This window comes from Vombatus ursinus, unplaced genomic scaffold (assembly GCF_900497805.2).
Source record: "Vombatus ursinus unplaced genomic scaffold, bare-nosed wombat genome assembly UNPS02009173.1, whole genome shotgun sequence".
NCBI lineage: Eukaryota > Metazoa > Chordata > Mammalia > Diprotodontia > Vombatidae > Vombatus > Vombatus ursinus.
Genome location: NW_020948951.1, coordinates 6,530,400 through 6,547,092, shown reverse-complemented (window position 1 = coordinate 6,547,092; position 16,693 = coordinate 6,530,400). Strand labels below are relative to the sequence as shown.

General features: G+C 42.6%; 2 long non-coding RNA genes across 3 annotated transcripts in view; one reads left to right on the top strand and one right to left on the bottom strand.

The window, feature by feature from the left end:
- LOC114035058 overlaps positions 1–16,693 on the bottom strand; it is a 48,176-nt gene that overhangs the window by 13,232 nt on the left and 18,251 nt on the right. The window lies entirely within an intron of this gene.
- Positions 1,590–11,256, top strand: LOC114035057. Of its 2 annotated transcripts, none has more exons than XR_003568180.1 (6): positions 1,590–1,622; positions 2,188–2,395; positions 2,921–2,984; positions 3,727–3,807; positions 9,078–9,181; positions 10,961–11,256. It is a non-coding gene; the product is annotated as an uncharacterized LOC114035057 (long non-coding RNA). The 2 variants fall into 2 exon arrangements; XR_003568181.1 differs by having other exon boundaries at positions 1,599–1,622; positions 2,161–2,395.

Here is a 16,693-nt window from a genome sequence, read left to right as displayed (position 1 = left end):
AACACTGCTAAGACTTAGAGTATCTAAGAGGAAGGTCTCCAGGGTGGTGAAGGGTCTCAAGACAATTCCATGTAAAGACTGGTTGAAGGAATCAGAGAAGAGAAGATTTAGGGAACACAGAATCTTTGCGTATTTGAAGGGCCATCAAGTGAAAGAATAATTGGACTTGTTCTGCTTAACCTTAAAAGGATCAGAGTAGGAGCAAAGGATGGAAATTGCAGTGAAGGAGATTTAGGCTTGATGTCAGGAAGAACCTCCTAATACTTAGAGCTATTCCAAAGTAGTGAGAGCTACCAGGGTACAGTAATAAAAGAACTTTACAAGATCTTCAAACAAACACTGGATAATGGACATATTGTAATGGAATTCTTGTTCATGTATGGGTCAGGCAAGATGGCCTTTCCATCTTTGAGCATCTATGATGCTAAGATCACTGTGTGCTACAGTGTAAAGGATGCATTAGAAAGCTGCGAAAACTAGAGGCAGGAAGATTGGTCAGGGGGATATTACAATAATCTAGGTGAAAAGAAATGACAGCCTTTAGCAGAGCAGTTGCTATAGGAATAAAAGGAGTGGAGGGACCAATGAGAGAGATGTTGCAGGGGTAGAAAGGACACGTCTTGGCAACGGATTGGCTATGTGGGAATGAGAAAGGAAAGAATGATGAAATCCTGAGCCCATGAGGAGAACAATTCACATTTTTATAGCAATTTCAGGTTTACAAAGCACTTTCCTCTGTACAATTTTGTGAGGTCAGTAGGGCAAGAACTATTATCCATAATTTCAGATAAAGACATTGAGGTTAGAGAAGGCAAGTGACTTGCCCAGAATCACACAATTACTGTCAAAATAAAAAGGACCTTAGAGATTGAATTTAACCTCCTCATTTTACAGATGAGGAGATTGAGTCCTAGAAGAAGTATGGGTTTGTGCAAGGTTACAGAGTTAGTAGCAGAGAACTTCATTAAAGTATATGGGGGTAGAGGAGAAGGGCTGGAGGTTTCCTATGAGTTCACGGTATCCCTACTTCCAGGCTGAAAAAAGACAAGGTCCCCTAGGAGGATGCCACCAGAAAGCCACCTCTACCAGCTCTAAATCCTTTGATCTTCATAGGACCGGTGGAGAGCAGGCAGATGCCCAGTAGGGCTTTGCTTTCCGCGCTTCTCCAGATTCCCAAGCCAGCTGACAGCTGGAGCGATGGTAAGCAGGGGAAAGTGAAGGGGAGCATGGGGAGACAAAAGGTGACTGCCTGCGCCTGCGCCAGGCACGCCCTAGCCACCGAAGGAAAGGGTTGAAAGAATGGGACATTCAGGGACCAAACCAAGCGCCCCCTAACCCTTGCGCCCCCTGGCGAAGTACAGACCACCCTTCCCCCACCCTCTTTGCTTCCCCAATGTTCAGCCAGTAGCTTTCTTCTACTCTGAAAAGGAAGCTACTTTCTATGATGTAATCTGAGAAGTTGAGCTCTGAGAGAGGGTCTGATTGGCCAAATCGATAATTCCCTCCCAGGGACTCCACCCTCCCTCCTCCCTCCTCCCTTACCCAAGGACTATAAAAGAACTGAGCCAGAGACCTGGATGCTTTCTACACCTGGATCTGCTGGCAAAGCTTTGAAGATAAGCGTATGTGTGCGAGGGGATGGGAGCCAAGGGTGGGGGTGCAGGAAAAGGAGTAAAAAGAGAGATGGGTGGTGAAAGATTGAAAAGACCATGGGGGTGGGGGTGCCAAGACAACAAGGGAGGATCTAGGATGTTGACAGGTACTTGAGACAAGACGACCTGGGAGAGTGCCTGCTGGGAGTCTTTGGGAGAGGCGAAACACCTGCTAGTGCTGTGGAACAGACTCCAACAAAGTCCCCGGACAGGCTCGGGGGTGCTGGGGTATGGAGGCTAGGAAGTGAGAAGAAACTCGGAGGTAGGCAGTCTGCGGATAAGGGTCCCGCCCATTAAGAGGAAAGAATGGGCTTTACTTGGCTCTAAAACAATGCCAACGGGGTCCTGCCAGTCCATTTCAAACAGGGTGCGGGGGAGGGGAGAGGAAAATCTTGGGCTGTGAGAAATAGAGCCGCGGAGTGGAGGGGGCTGGGCAGAGGCTTCAGAACTGGGGTCCGAACAATTCTAAGCTCAGAGTACTGCTCTGGGCTATGCTGGGCTCTCCCAGGAAAAGGGCAGTGGACTGTACCCACAGGGGCGCTGTCAGAAGAGCAGAGAACTTCAGCACTGGCGGTCGGAGAGCTCCCAGCTTTCAAAGTGATCTGCGGTGAAGCCAGATTCTTCAGCAAGAACCCTATAAGGCAGCCCACAGCTGAAACGAGTAAAGCGCTTCAGAACCGGGTTTCCGGACAGTTCTCAGTCCTTTAAGACTGCCCGAGCCCAGCTCTTTAGCCACCCACTGGGTAGGCGGGGCGGGGACGAAGGGAGGGGCGAGGCGGGGTTGGGGAAGGAGTATTCCGGTACTTAGGACAAGCATAGCTTTTCTAGTAGAACTCACTAGGATGCTACGATCAGTTCTGTTCGGTTGCGTTAAGCCAAAGGAAGGGGGAGAGGGACAGGAACACCAGTCGTTATCCCCATCTGCTAGAAGCGGACCCCAAAAAGTTAACAATCACCCCCCCCCAATCCCCTACCAGTCCATAGATCAGAGTTCAAGTTTCCAGGGTAAACTCTTGCTAAATTCAAGACTCAGGTTGCGGGATACGGTGCTATTTGAGGCTGTAGACAACAGGCTGCCGAGCCTAAGTGGGAGTCTGGGCTAAACGTGTATGCTGGGGACCTTCACAGATACTGAGTCCCTCATCCCTCACCCCTTCTGTCAATGCCAGAGGCATGCTTCTATGGAGAGCCAGAACAGAGTCCGATTGTTTGAACAACTAAGCCTGCAAAGCAGGAACCGTCTAATCTAACTGGGGTGCCTCCTGCAGGTTGCAGGAGAGAGTTAGCTGACCTTCGGTCAACAGAAGCAAGGGAGACCACAATGCCCACCAGGTAAGCCCAACTAGGTTTTGTCTTTTTTTTTTTTTTTTTGGTTTGGTCAATCTATGTGCTTGGCGCCCCCCTGCGACAGCCAGGGTTAGTGCAAGTACATCTTACCCAGCAATTTGGGGGACTGAACTTCGGATAGCCTTGGGAACACAAGGCAGAGGAAACCCCAGGAGTTCAGTTTCCTCATATGATAATGCAATGAAAAGAACAATGCATTTGAAACAAAGGGCTCAGGTTCAATCTTGATCTTGTTTTTTTTACTGCCTCTGTCTTTCTAGACCTCAGTTCCTCCTATGTAAAATGAGTTTAGACTAGATGATCTCTAAGCTTAGCAACTAGGCCGGGAAAGTGAGAGGATAAGAGATGTCTCCAGGTTCTCCTTTCTCCCCTTTCCCACTACCCATCTCCAAGAGTCCTCTGCTTTCTTCAACCTATTAAAATGGAGGTAAGGAGGCAGCAGGGGGAGCAGTTCTCATTTAATGGAATGGCAAAGTGCACTACAGAGGGAGCCCCTGACTGTCCACGCAGCGGTAGTGTCACCACCCAACTCCACACCTCGTGTTTGCTTTTCATTGGGCAATGAACCCTTTCTCCACATCTCAGTTCTGTTTCTTGGGAGAGGGCCTGCTGTCCTTCCAGTTTTCTGTACCTAGAACTAGGAAAGTCCATACTCCTATCCATCCAACAATGAGAAGGCTAGAACAAAGCTGAACTTGCCCCTGACTTTTCTTCCCGCCCCCTCCAGACCATGCACCACAAAAACCATGGGACAAGGACCAATGCTAAAGATCACACCAAGTGAGACGTGAGCAATGCCTGCATCCAGGTACTCAGTTCTAATGACTCTTATGAGATCTGAATCACATAGGTCTGAAGAGGTAGGGACTTGAGACAGAAGCCCTAGCAGGTGGTTAGAATTAGTCAATAAATCAACTAGCATTTATTAAGTGCTTATTAAATGCCAGATAGTAAGCACCGTGAATACAAATACTAATAGAAAGACAGTCCCTGCCCTTAAGGAGTTTACATTAAGGAAAGACAGTAAAGGAAACAAAAAGGTACGTGGGGGAAATAAAGGTACCCACTGTGGGGGCATGATAGAGAAAGTCCCAAGGACAACCTGGAGAGGAATGAGACGTGGCTAGCCTGGGTGCCCTCCTTAAATGGAGGTTCTGGGAGAAGTCATCCAATCATAGGGAGAGGCTGGAGAGGGAAAAGGGTCTTCCAATTCCAGGGCTGGAATGAGGTTGGAACTTCCCAGGATTCCATGCTCCCACTTGCTTAGGAGGGGGTTAAGAAAAAGAGCAAATGGCTCTCTCATTCCTAGTACCCAGACAGGCTGAAGATAAGAGTTGAGACTCTGAGGATACCCCATACTTCCCTTTATCCTGCCTCAGCCCTGAGCCCAGGCTCCTCCAGTCTCACAAGTGTGAGGGTTTAATGATCAAAAGATCACAGATTTAGGAAGGGGACTTAGAGGCCATAAAATTTAATATGATAGATTAGGAAACTGAAATAGAGAGAGCGTAAGTGATTTTTCCAGTGTTACCAAAGTCTGAGGTGAGATTTGAACCCAGGTCTCTCTGGCTCTAGGTTCAGTGCCCAATCTGCCAAACTATGCATTCTAAATGACAGGGGCCTTGGAAAACAGAGGGAGATAGAGGCATAGAGAGATGCTTTGTGCACCTGTACCCAGGAAAAATCAAAGTGTACCTTGGGTATCGAGGAATACAAGAGCGTATGTGGAGAACACAGTGTACCTGGACATAGTAGAGCAGGGAGGAGGTGAAGATAGCAAACTCAGAGCTCCAAACCAGTCTGTCCACCTGATCTCATCTTCTTTACCACCCCATCCTAACCAGGTATTTCCAGCTCCTTAGTATCGACCCTAAGGGAGGCAGCACCACTCACCATTAGTTTGTGGGCCCAAGGAGATCCCTGATTGTCCCATGCCTCTTTTACCAAGAATGTCAGCTAGAGGAAGTGAAAGAGGAGACAGGCAGAGCCTCAGGACGGCTGGCAGTAGAAAAAAATAACACACCATGAAGGTTCAACTTAGGGAAAACTGTGAATTATGAGCCGAGTGTATACATATCAGCTTCCGTGTGTCTCTCTCCCCAGCTGGCTGGAATCACATCCTCCCCTTATGCATCTCCCCTCCCCAAACAATTGGCTGGACCCAGGGATAGCTCTGGAGAGGGGATGAGTAGTGGCTTTTTGGTTAAATGAGAAAATGTTCTATAATCACAGGATTTAAAGCTAGAAGAGGCCTTAGGTCATCTAGTCTCTCCGCCCCGCCCCCATTTTACAGATAAGTAAACAGGTTCAAAGATTTGTCTAAGGTCACATAAGGAAGCAAGCAGCAGGGGCAAGGCTTGAACATAAGTTCTCTGACTCCAAAGAAATCTCATTTCAGCCTTTCTTAAAATCAGCAGGGGTTTTTACCAGCATTTATAAAGCATCTCCCCCCAACCTCACTCTGCATTCAGGACCGTGACAAATTATAGGATCTTAGAGGTACCCAGACTATACATTTGAGACACTGGTTAGCCTCATTTCATCATCACATCAATGCTAAGATGTAGACAAGGCAGAGATTATTGTTACTCTTGTTGTTATTAATGACAATCATTTACAAACCCCTTTCCTTACAACACTCCTGTGAGGTCGGGAGTGAAAGTATTGCCTTCATTTCATAGATGAAAAAATTGAGGTTCAGAGAGGGCAATTGACTAGAGGCCAGGACCCAGGCCCAGGCTCCTCTGATTCCAAATCTATTGTTCTTTCTACTATGCCTGTAGTTCTTAACCTTGGGTTCATGAACTTGTCTTTTTAAAATTTTTCTTGCTGTATTTCAATATAATTGGTTTCCTTTTTTTTTTAATCCTCTGCATTTATTTTATGCATTTAAAAACATGATTCTGAAAAGACCACAGTCCAGACTGTCAAAGGGATCCAGGACACAAAAAAAATATAGAAACCCTGCACTAAACAATAGCTACCTCTCTTCTCCATTTTACATAGGTAGAAACTGAGACCCATAGATGTACAGTGACTTGCCTAAGAAAGTGTCAGAGCCCAGGACTAGAACCCAGGACTCCAGGATCTTAGTTGGGTGCTCTTTCCATTTTCCATATTGACTTTTTTTCTGTGCCATCTACATTCAGGAAACCTCAAGATGATTAATAATGGATACCCTACCTCCTTTTTGTCTTGCACATGGGAGAGGAGGATATTGCTTTCTGTAGCTTCTAACAGTCCTTCTCTTAATTCTGAGCTCCCAAAGCATTTTCTCTATTGTTAGGGGAAATAAGCAAAGGCCTCTATCTTGTCCTCTCTTCCACTATTCATTCTTCCCCCCCCCCCCCTTCCTCAGAGCCTGGGAGATGGGATGGGAAAGCAATCTTTCTCCTCGTTTTACTAATGGGGAAACAGGATCAGAAAAATAAAGTCACTTTTCCAGGGTCACCCATGTCAAAGTGTAATGTGTTAAAGCTGGGATCTGAACCCAAGTCTTTTGACCCTCAAGTTTAGCAGTAGAGAATCCTGGAGAGAATCGCTACATCTTAGAGACAGGAAAACCAGACTTTAAATCCTAGCTCTGGCACTTCCTAGCTATGTGACAACAAGAAAGTCTTTGAACCTCACTTTTGTCATCAGCCAAATGGGAATGGTATTGCCCAATTACTAATTATCAAATAAGATAGCATGTAAAGCTCTTTGCAGACTTTGAAGCTTTAATTAAATGCCAGTTATCAACATCATCAACATTTCCACTCTATCCCTTTGCATCTCATACATCTTTGCACTTGTATTATCTCTCATTTTAAATAGTGGGCCCTTTAAAGTCAGTAACTGAGTGTTCTGGAGGCACGATCAATATTTGCTGAGTGAGTGGGTATTCACTAGCCAGTGCATAGGGCTTATGTCTCCTTCTGAGCTGTTCTCAGGACCTTCTGAAAGGGATGCTTTGTTTAAAAAGCAATAACCCAAGAAATACCAATGAATGTTCTGCCCCCCTAGCTTCATACCTTCTAGTGTTGTGAGAGCTACATTGGCTGAATCTTCTGCTGCTTTCGTTCTTTTTTTGGGGGGGGGGGGCTTTTTGGTGAGGCAATTGAGGTTAAGTGACTTGCGCAAGGTCACACAGCTAGTAAGTGTCAAGTGTCTCAGGCCAGATTTGAACTTACGTCCTCCTGACTCCAAGGCTAGAGTTCTTTCCACTGTGCCACTTAGCTGCCCTGGCTGCTTTTGTTTAAGCGGACACTTAAAGATGAACAGGAAGACCAAATTAGCCTAAGGTAAGGGGACCTTCAAATTCCACAGTGACCCCACAGCCAATATTTCAAGTGATGGCTTTCAGTGGTTTTAGAGTAATGCCTCTCAGAGGAAGAGAAAGTCTCATAGTTCCCTTTTTTTGTCTGTCTCTATCATTTCCTCTCCTATTTCCCTTTCTCTTCTGCCATTCTTTTCCGTCTCTTTGTCTCTCCCTCTTTCATGTCTCTGTCTCTCCTATCTGCTTCTCACTCTTTCCTGTTAGTGTCCCTCTCCTATCTCTTTTCTATCAATCTGTCTTTCTCCTTCCTCTCTCTATCCATCTTTGTCCACTTTTTTCTTTCCTGTCTCTCTCTTTCTCTTCCTATTTGTCTATCTCCCACCATCTCTCTCTATGACAAAGATCAGCCAATTGAATGCATACCCACATGTTTGCAGAGTTACCACAGAAACCAAGTAGCAGAGTGTTTGTTTCCTTTCTGTGGGCTGTCTTTCTTTTTTCTCCCACTTCCAATCTGAGCTATAACCTTTCAGGGAACACACTGGAATCCCATCAACCAGGGAAATTTAACAGTATTCATTTCAATCTCCTCTAAAAAACCTTCTCTCTTCCCACACATCTCCATTTTTCTATTCCTTGATCTTTCCTCCCTTTATCACCAAACTTCTTCCTTAACAAGCCTAGGTGAATATTTCTTCCACCCATCCTAAATACTGTGGTTGTTTCACTCGCATCTCTAAGGAATGACCCTCAAGCATTGTTTCTCTCTATCATGCCAACTCAAGACAAATCTCATTGATTACCTCAGCTCAGGCAATCTAAAATGTTTGGGAGGGAAATCATCTTGAAAAAGTGATGAAGAGTGAATATATATGGCTCCCATTTGCCTTAGGGTATGAAAAGGAATATTTCACTGAAATTGGACTTACACCAGATATAAAATAGAATTCATTCTACTTTTAAAATGAAGAGCAAGGAATATAATACTCTATTCAATGAATAAATCCAGTATAGTAAAAAGGGTCTTGAACTAGCAGATTAAGAGCTAGAGTTTAGTTCTGGCTTTCTCATTGATCTCAGTCTGTGACCTTAGGAAAATCATTTCTCTGTGTGTATCAGCTTCCCCACCTGAAAATTGAAAGAATTAACCAGAATGAGCACTAAGGTCAGCTCTCATATTCTAAGTTCTAAGCCCTCCCACCTCTCATTTTCCATGTCATAGGGCCTTCCTAGAGTTCACCTTCTGTGTTCTTTGTTCTAAGACTGCTTCCAGCCTTAATATTCATTGACTCTATATTAGGATTTGTTTTTTTTTTCTTTTAATGAAGTAATATTGCATGGAAAACTGAGTTAGGCAAGTTTGACACTTTTCCCTTAATGTCACAAAAACTTAAAGTAAAAGAGAGAAATCCAGCTACTGATTTTCCTTGCTCTCCAGACTACCTTTCTAATGACTTTTTATTTGCCTGTTGTACTAGAGTTTTGGCCAGATGGAGAGAGACATGTTGATAAGAACACTTGACCTGGAGATGAGAACAGGGGCTGGCATTGTCCAGATGCCATTATTTGATCCAATTGATAATGCTCCCCTAGACCAGGTGATGAGCTAACAGGGTTGTCTAGGTGTGTGCAGTTTAGTGCAGAATAGCCCTCAAGGCTCCCAATTTCCCCATCTTAGCCTTTTAGAAAGCTGGCTACTGTCTGCTTGTCCATCTGGTGCTTCTGAATGCAGATATTAGAAGTAGTTGTTTTCATAGCACATGGTGAGGAGGGGGGGGTTGGAAAGTGGAAAGGGAGAAAATTGCTTTTTTTTTTTCCAGGAATGGACATGATGACTGAATTAAGATCCCATTTAGATAAATCACAATTTCAAAATAGAACCTTCTACATCTCTTTTCATCATTGACTGGCTTTGCGACCCTGAGTAAGTATTGGTTCTTTCCTCTCCCTAAGTATCAATTTTCTACTCTATGAAATGAGAACTAGACTCAATGATTTCTAAGGGCCCTTCTAACTCTCACATTCTGCAATTCTATTAACGGTTCCCTATTCTGTTTTTTAAAAAAAAAAAAAAACTTTTATTGATGCTCTTTTCTTGCCCTATTCTTTCTCAAAGACTCAACCTAAGGAAGCAAGATGATCAAGGGACAAAAGTCACCCATAATAATGATAATAATTATTATGATAATTTATTTCTATAGTACTTTAAGATAGCACAATAATAGCCAACATTCATATGGTTGCTTTAAGGTTTACAAAGAGCTTTATATAAAACATCTCCTTTGATTCTCAAAACAATTCTGTGTGGTGGATACTAAAGGTATTATTAACCAGATTTTATAGATGGGAAAGCTGAGGCTTAACAGGGTTAAATAATTTGCTTATAATTATATGGAACTCAAATCCAAGTCCTTCCTGACCTCAAGCCCAAGGCTCTTTCCACTATATCGTAAAGCCCTTTCCTCATAGTATTCCTTATGATGTAGGCAACCCACATGGAATTATTATCCTCATTTATAGATGAAAAAAAACAAAGCTCAAGAGAAGGTAAGTGATTCTCTATGGGTCACCCTCCTGAAAAAGGATATAGCTAAAATTCAAACAGTGGAGAGCCCAGGTGTGAAGAGACCTGTTAACAAAAGAGCCCCATCGTGGCCTTCTCATAGGGCTAGTTTTGGCTTTCTCATTGATCTCAGTCTGTGACCTTAGGAAAATCACTTCTCTGTGTATATCAGCTTCCCCACCTGAAAACTGAAAGAATTAACCAGAATGAGCATAGGCTTACTGTACAGAGGTATGCAAGGAAAAGAGATTGGTTGGCCAAACAGCCAAAAACTGTTAAGTAGAACATTTCATCAGGGGCTTGACATTAATAATCAATCATATTTCTAAATCTCCAGCATGGGAATGCTGAGGACAACTTGGAAGCAGTGGCCAGGGATGGAAAACAAGGACATCAGTGTGGTTCCTAGCCAGCTCAACTAAGCAGAAACTGAGAGCTAGGAATGCCTAGGAATGTACTGAATATGTAATATCACCAAAGCAGGGGAGGGGAGTCAGAGGTGACGGCCAAAAAGAATCTAACTGAAGAATTAGTGCTGTAACTAGCATCACCTAAGCAAGGCTGGTGGGAAACAGACTATAATAATCGCTCCCATTTCACTAGAACTCTAAAGTTTACAGAATGCTTTCCTTTCAATGACTCTGTACATAGGTAGTACAGGCATCATCACCATTTTATAGATGAGAAAATGGAGGCTCAGAGAGAAATGGCTTGAAAAGTTTGCATAACTAAGGCGTGTCAAAGCCAGAATTTGAACCTGGATTGCTGCTGAGCCCCAAATCCCAAACTCTTTCTTCTGTACCTGGCTGATCTGAGGTAATACTGGTCAAATGCTGTATGGAAGACTAGTGATTTTGTTGTTCTGATTTATGAAAAAGACAACAAAACACAGCCTACCTTACAGCGTGGACCCTATTCCACATCTACCCAAGCTGGACATGATGGGGCTGGTGGCCGGAGGAGGTGAGAGATGATCTCAGTCTTGTAAACTACAAGTCTAGCATCACTATGGGAAATGAAGGCAAGAACTCTGAGGAAGAATGAGGAATAACATTAATTTCCAAAGAATTATAGGATTTCAAGCTGGGTTCAAACCATGGCTTTAAAGTCCCCATTTAATCCACCCTGTTCATTTTTCAGAAGGAAGAATGAAGAGACAGAGAGGAGAATGTCAATGCCACAGAATCACAGATCCAGAAGGTACCTCAGAGACCACTCGGTCCAACTCATAAATGAACAAGAATTCCCTCTACAATATGCCCATCAAGTGGTTATCCAGTCTCTGCTTAAAGACTTCCATTCAGGGGGAACCCCCTTCCTTGAAAGGCAGCCCATTCCATATTGATCCCATACCCTCCCATCTTCTCCAACAGATTGGATTCTTTTTCTATCTTTAATATTCAAAATCTCTCTACTGGTAGCTACTATTACCAGACTACAAACACAACCATATCAACCCTTTAAAAAAAAAACAACAACACCTTAATCTAAGACACCTCCAAAAGTCTCATGATGGAAAATGCTATCCACATCCAAAGAAAGAACGATGGAATTTGAATGCAGATTGAAGCATACTATTTACTATTTTTTTTCTTCTGTTTTGTTTTGTTTCTTCTTTCTTATGGTTCCTCCTATTGGTTCTAATTCTTCCTTACAACAGCACAAATGTGAAAATGTTTAATAGGAATGTATATGTATAGCCTATATCAGATTGTGCGCCATCTTGGGGAGGGAGGGGGAGAAAAATTTAAAACTCAAAAACTTATGGAAGTGATTGTTGACAAATCAAAATAAATTAAGAAAAAAAGGGAAAAAAAACAATAAAAATAAAAACAACCTTACTAGAGCCTACTATATCTGTCCTTTTCACAACCAAATTCCTAGAGGTTATCTCCACTAATTGTCTCTACTTTCTTTTCTGCCACTCCTCAACCCTTTGAAATTTAACTTCCAGCCTCATCACTCAATTGAAGCTGTTTTCTCCTAAGTGACCCATAATCTCTTAACTGCTAAATCTGATGGCCTTTTCTCAATCCTCATCCTTCTTGACCTCTTCATAGCCTTTGGCCCCTATTAACCTTTCCCTGATACTCCCTCTTCTCTAGGTTTTCATATTGCTGTTTTTTCTTGTTTTCTCCTACCTCTTCAACATCTTCTCTTCCTTTTCTGGTTCATGATCCAGATAGGGCCTCCTAACTGTGCGTACTCCCAGACCCTGTCCCTTCTTTTTTTTTCACTCTCTTGCCCATTAGATTATGAGCTCCTTGAGAGCAGTGACTGTCTTCTACTTTTGTATACCCAGCGCTTAGCATATTGCTTGGCACATAATAGGCACTTGATAAATGTTTATTAACTGTGAGTCATTGGCTTCCACTGGCTTCCTCTCAATCATCTAGGTTTTTGAGCTTAGCACACAGTAGGCACTTAACAAATGCTTATTGATTGACTGATTGGTAGCTCTCATTGTTAGGAAGTTTTTCATTTCTAATTTTTTTCTCATGTTCATATGTACCAAAAAGTATTACTCGTATATTAATCAATCTATTATTTACTAAATGTCTGATATATGGCCAGCACCATGCTAGGCACTAGGAATACAAGGACAAAAATGAAACAATCCCTGCTCTCAAGGACTTTACATTGTATCAGGGGATAAAACATGTACTTCCATAAATAGACACCAAATACATACAAATAAAATACATTATATATTCAGGGAGGGGGTCAATACTTAGAGCTAGAGGTAGGAAAGACCTTATGTAAGAGGTACTTGAGCTGAGCTTTGAAGGAGGCAGAAATGATGAGGGTATGCATTCTACATGTGGGGGACAATCTGTGCAGAGGCATGGAGACATGAGATGTGAGGTTATGGGTGAGGGACAAGGAAGTCCAGTTTGGCTGAACCACAGAGGGCAGGAAGGGGAGGAATGTGTAATGAATGTAGAAAGGCATACCAAAACCAGGCTGCTTTAGGTGACAAAAACAAGAGTTTACATGTGAGCCTAGAGATAGCCGGGAGCAACTGAGTTTACTGAGCAGGGAACTAATACTGTGGGACCTGTGCTTAGGAAAATCACATGAGTATTTGAATGGAGGATGGGTTAGAATGAGGAGAGACTTAAGGTAAGAAGTCAATGGCAATAGTACAGGCCAAAGGACCTGGACAAAGATGGTGGTATATGAAGGAAGAGAAGGGGGTGGATGTAAGAGATGTGGTGGAGGTAAAAGCAGTAAGATTCAGTTATTGTTTGGATATGTGCGACGAGAGAAAGTAAGGAGGCAAGGATGACCCTAACAATATTCCTGAGACATGCTCATCTAGATTCCACTTACAAGATCTCTAGCATGGGGGAATTTACTTTTTTTTTTATTTGTCCCTTCTACTGCCTCCCCCATTAAAAAAAAAAAAACAACAACAACAATCATAAAATTGACATTATAAACGTGAGTAATCCAGCAAAACAAATTCTCACATTGGCCATACCTGAAAAGGTATGTCTCCTTTGGCATTTCCAATTCAATTCAATAATCATTTATTAAATGCCTACTCTGTGCTAGGCACTGTGCTAAGCACTGGGGATACAAAAGGAAGCAAAAGGCAGTTCTTGCCCTAGAGGAGCTAACAATCTAACAGGGAAGACAACGTGCAAACAAATATATACAGTGCAAACTATTTTGTTGAGTCATTTTTCAGTTGTCTCTGACCCTTCGTGACTCCTGCTGGGTTTCCTTGACAAAAATACTGGAGAAAAATACCATTTCTCCAGCTCATTTTACGTATAAACTGAGGCAGACAGGGTTAAGTGACTTGCCCAGGGTCACAGAGTAGGATTTTACTTCGGACTTAAAGGAAGCCAGGGAGGTCAGGAATCCGAGTGAAGGAAAGAGCATTTCAGGCATGGGGGACAGCCAGAGAAAATGCCTGGAGCAGGTAGAGTGTCTTGTTTATGGAACAGCCAGGAGGCCAGTATCACTGGATTGAAGAGTATGAGGTGAAGAAAAAGGTATAAGAACGCTGGAAAGGTAGGAGGGGGCTAGCTAGGTTATGAAGGGCACTGAATGTCCAGACCATTTTTTGTTTGATCCTGGAGACAATGGAAAGCCACTAAAGTTTATTAATTGGGGGAACTTAAGAGTATCAAGGAGAAGTGATCAACAGTGCCAAAAGCTGCTGAGAGGTCAAAGAGAATGAAGATTGAGAAAAGCTCATTGGATTTGGCAACTAAAAGGCCATCAGTAACTTTGGAGAGGGCAGTTTCAGTGGAATGATAGGGATAGAAGCCAGATTATAAGTGGTTAAGAAGGGCATGAGAGAAAGGAAAGTAGAGGCACCTATTGTAGATGGCTTTTTTGAGGAGTTTAGCTACAAAGGGCAGAAGAGAAATAGGACAATAGTTAGAAGGGGTGAAAGGATCAAGTGAGGTTTTTTTTTTTAAGATAAGGGAGACATGGGCATGTTTGTAGGCAGCAAGAAATGCCACTAGTGAGGGAGAGACTGAAAATAAGTGAAAGAATGGGGATGACAGAGGGGGCAGTCTGTTGGAGGAGAAAGGCTGGAATAGAATCACTTGAACAAGAAGAGGGGTTAGCTTTGGTAAGGGTAAGGTAGCTCATCCACCACGTGAGACAGAGGTGAAGGAGAGTATGGCCAAAGGCACCTAAGTTAAAGGAGGTGAGAAAGGGGGAAGATGAGGGAGTTCATAGCAAACAGCCTCAATTTTTTCTGTAAAACATGAGACAGGTTCTCTGCTGAGAGAGTCAGGGAAGGGGAAATAATGAGAGGTTTGAGGAGGGATGAAAAAGCTTCAAATTAATCACTTCTCTGGCAAGAGAAGAGAGGCATGTTTCATCTTCAATCTTGTCGGCTGGTGGTTTTGCATTGATCAGAATTCTAAAGTCTTTCAAAGTTTTTCTCTAAAATGTAATTGTTGTATAAATTGTTCTCTTAATTCTGCTCACTTTGTTCTGCATCAATTCATTGCAGCCTTCCCAGTTTTCTCTGAAACTGCCCATTTTGTAATTTCTTATGAAACAATAACATTCTATTATAGTCACATATTATAATTTGTTAAGCCATTCTCCAATGGACTACCTATTTAGTTTCCAATCCTTGACTATTACAAAAAAGCTACCATAAATATTTTTGTACATTTACATCCTTTTCTTCTTTGATTTCTTTGGAATAGAGGCCTAGTAGTGTTATACTGGGTCAGACTTCCTTGCCTTTATCTCACCATCATGGTCACCTTCCTTTAAATGTGCTTCAGCTGCTCCATGTCCTTTTAAGTCAAGTTGGTCCCTGTATAGGAGAAGGATGTAATTGAAGAAGGAAAAGTTATTGTGAAGGAGATTTGAATTGGAATTATGAAAGGCCAAAGGTTATATTTGGGGTAGGGGAATACGGGAGGATTTTAGGATTTGAAGGAAAAAAGGAGAGCTTCAGCTGAAAAGGGACTAGAATGAAAAGACCTGAGAATAAAGAGAAGGAGGAGGAAAAGAAGGCACAGGAGAAGGAGCTGAGAAGGAGAAACAGAAGAAATAATTTCAGTGAAAGAGATGGTAAGGGAGTGAGGTGAAGGAGAAGTGAATCAGAAAGGACTTGAGGATTGGAGGAAAAGGACTCAAGGAGGAGGGAGTTAGTAAGGCAGGATTTAAAAAAAAAAGGTAAGACAACTTGGTAAGCTAGGTAAGAGGTTAGTAAGACAAAGGAAAGGAAGTTTATTGTGATTGGCAAAGAGCTGACAAGATGAAGAGACGGAAGAATGCCAGAATTAAAGGCTGCCACTAACTACCATTGTAGCTCTCTTGGACAGCTACTAGCAACAACGACTAAAGGCTGAAGCCATCAATTCCAGCAAGAATGGGGAGTGGGAGGCTTCTACACTGACCTACACGGTGTGTGGTGGTTGTATTTCTGCCAAGGCCCAGTACTAGCTACCTATAATCAACCTGCAGATTGATTTTAGGTAAAGGTCTTGAGATCCTTCTCACTTTTCAGGTTACCAGGGAACATGAAATGAACCATTCAAAAATGGAAGAACTCCAGTTTGAAAACAAAGAAGAAAAAAGATTTCATGAGTTAGTAGATTGAAGGATGGCAGGATGTAACAGAGTAGAGGGAGAAAAAAGATCACTGAACCCTTGGAGGCAATAAATAGATATAAGACTCTTTCCCATGAGAAAGAAGCTCCTTTAGCTAGGACTAAAAATAAGGGGGATGGACTAGACGACCACTGAGGCCCTTTCAGCTCTAAATCTATGCTCTTATGATCCTATGACTAGTGATATGGACCTGAGAAAAATAATCATCAATAACCAATTATGGGGGAGATCCAGGCTTTTTTCCTGACATATTTCCTTGTTCAAAGCCCAGCCTTAAAAGGACATTACTGGCCTCTGTCAAAGATTTACCCCACCTAAACTCTCTTATCTAGGTGAATTCCTGCCTATCTTCTTCTACTCAGGTTTGGGTAGGGATAAATTATTTGATTAGATTGCCCAAGGCTGGGGTGTTTTGGAAGGAAAAGACATAGTTAAAGTCACATCCCCCAGCCCCTCATTAGAATAATTATAATAGTCACTCTTCTCATTACTTGTTAACCAATCAGAGTAGATTTCCACCCTCAGAAACACCCATTCTTCCAAGAGCATTTAAGTGCTGAGTGGGTTCCGTGAGGAGTCTTCGGCTTTAGAGAGTGTCACTGACCCATTTTATTAATTATATACTAGTATGATTAATAAAATGATTAATGACCCAGAAATTATGTCTCTCAAACTTTTTAAATGTCATGGATCCAAAGGTGACTGGTGAGAAATCATCCAGAAGGGACTGGACAAAGGAGGTATCAGTAGTAGTGGATGGTGACCCCTCTC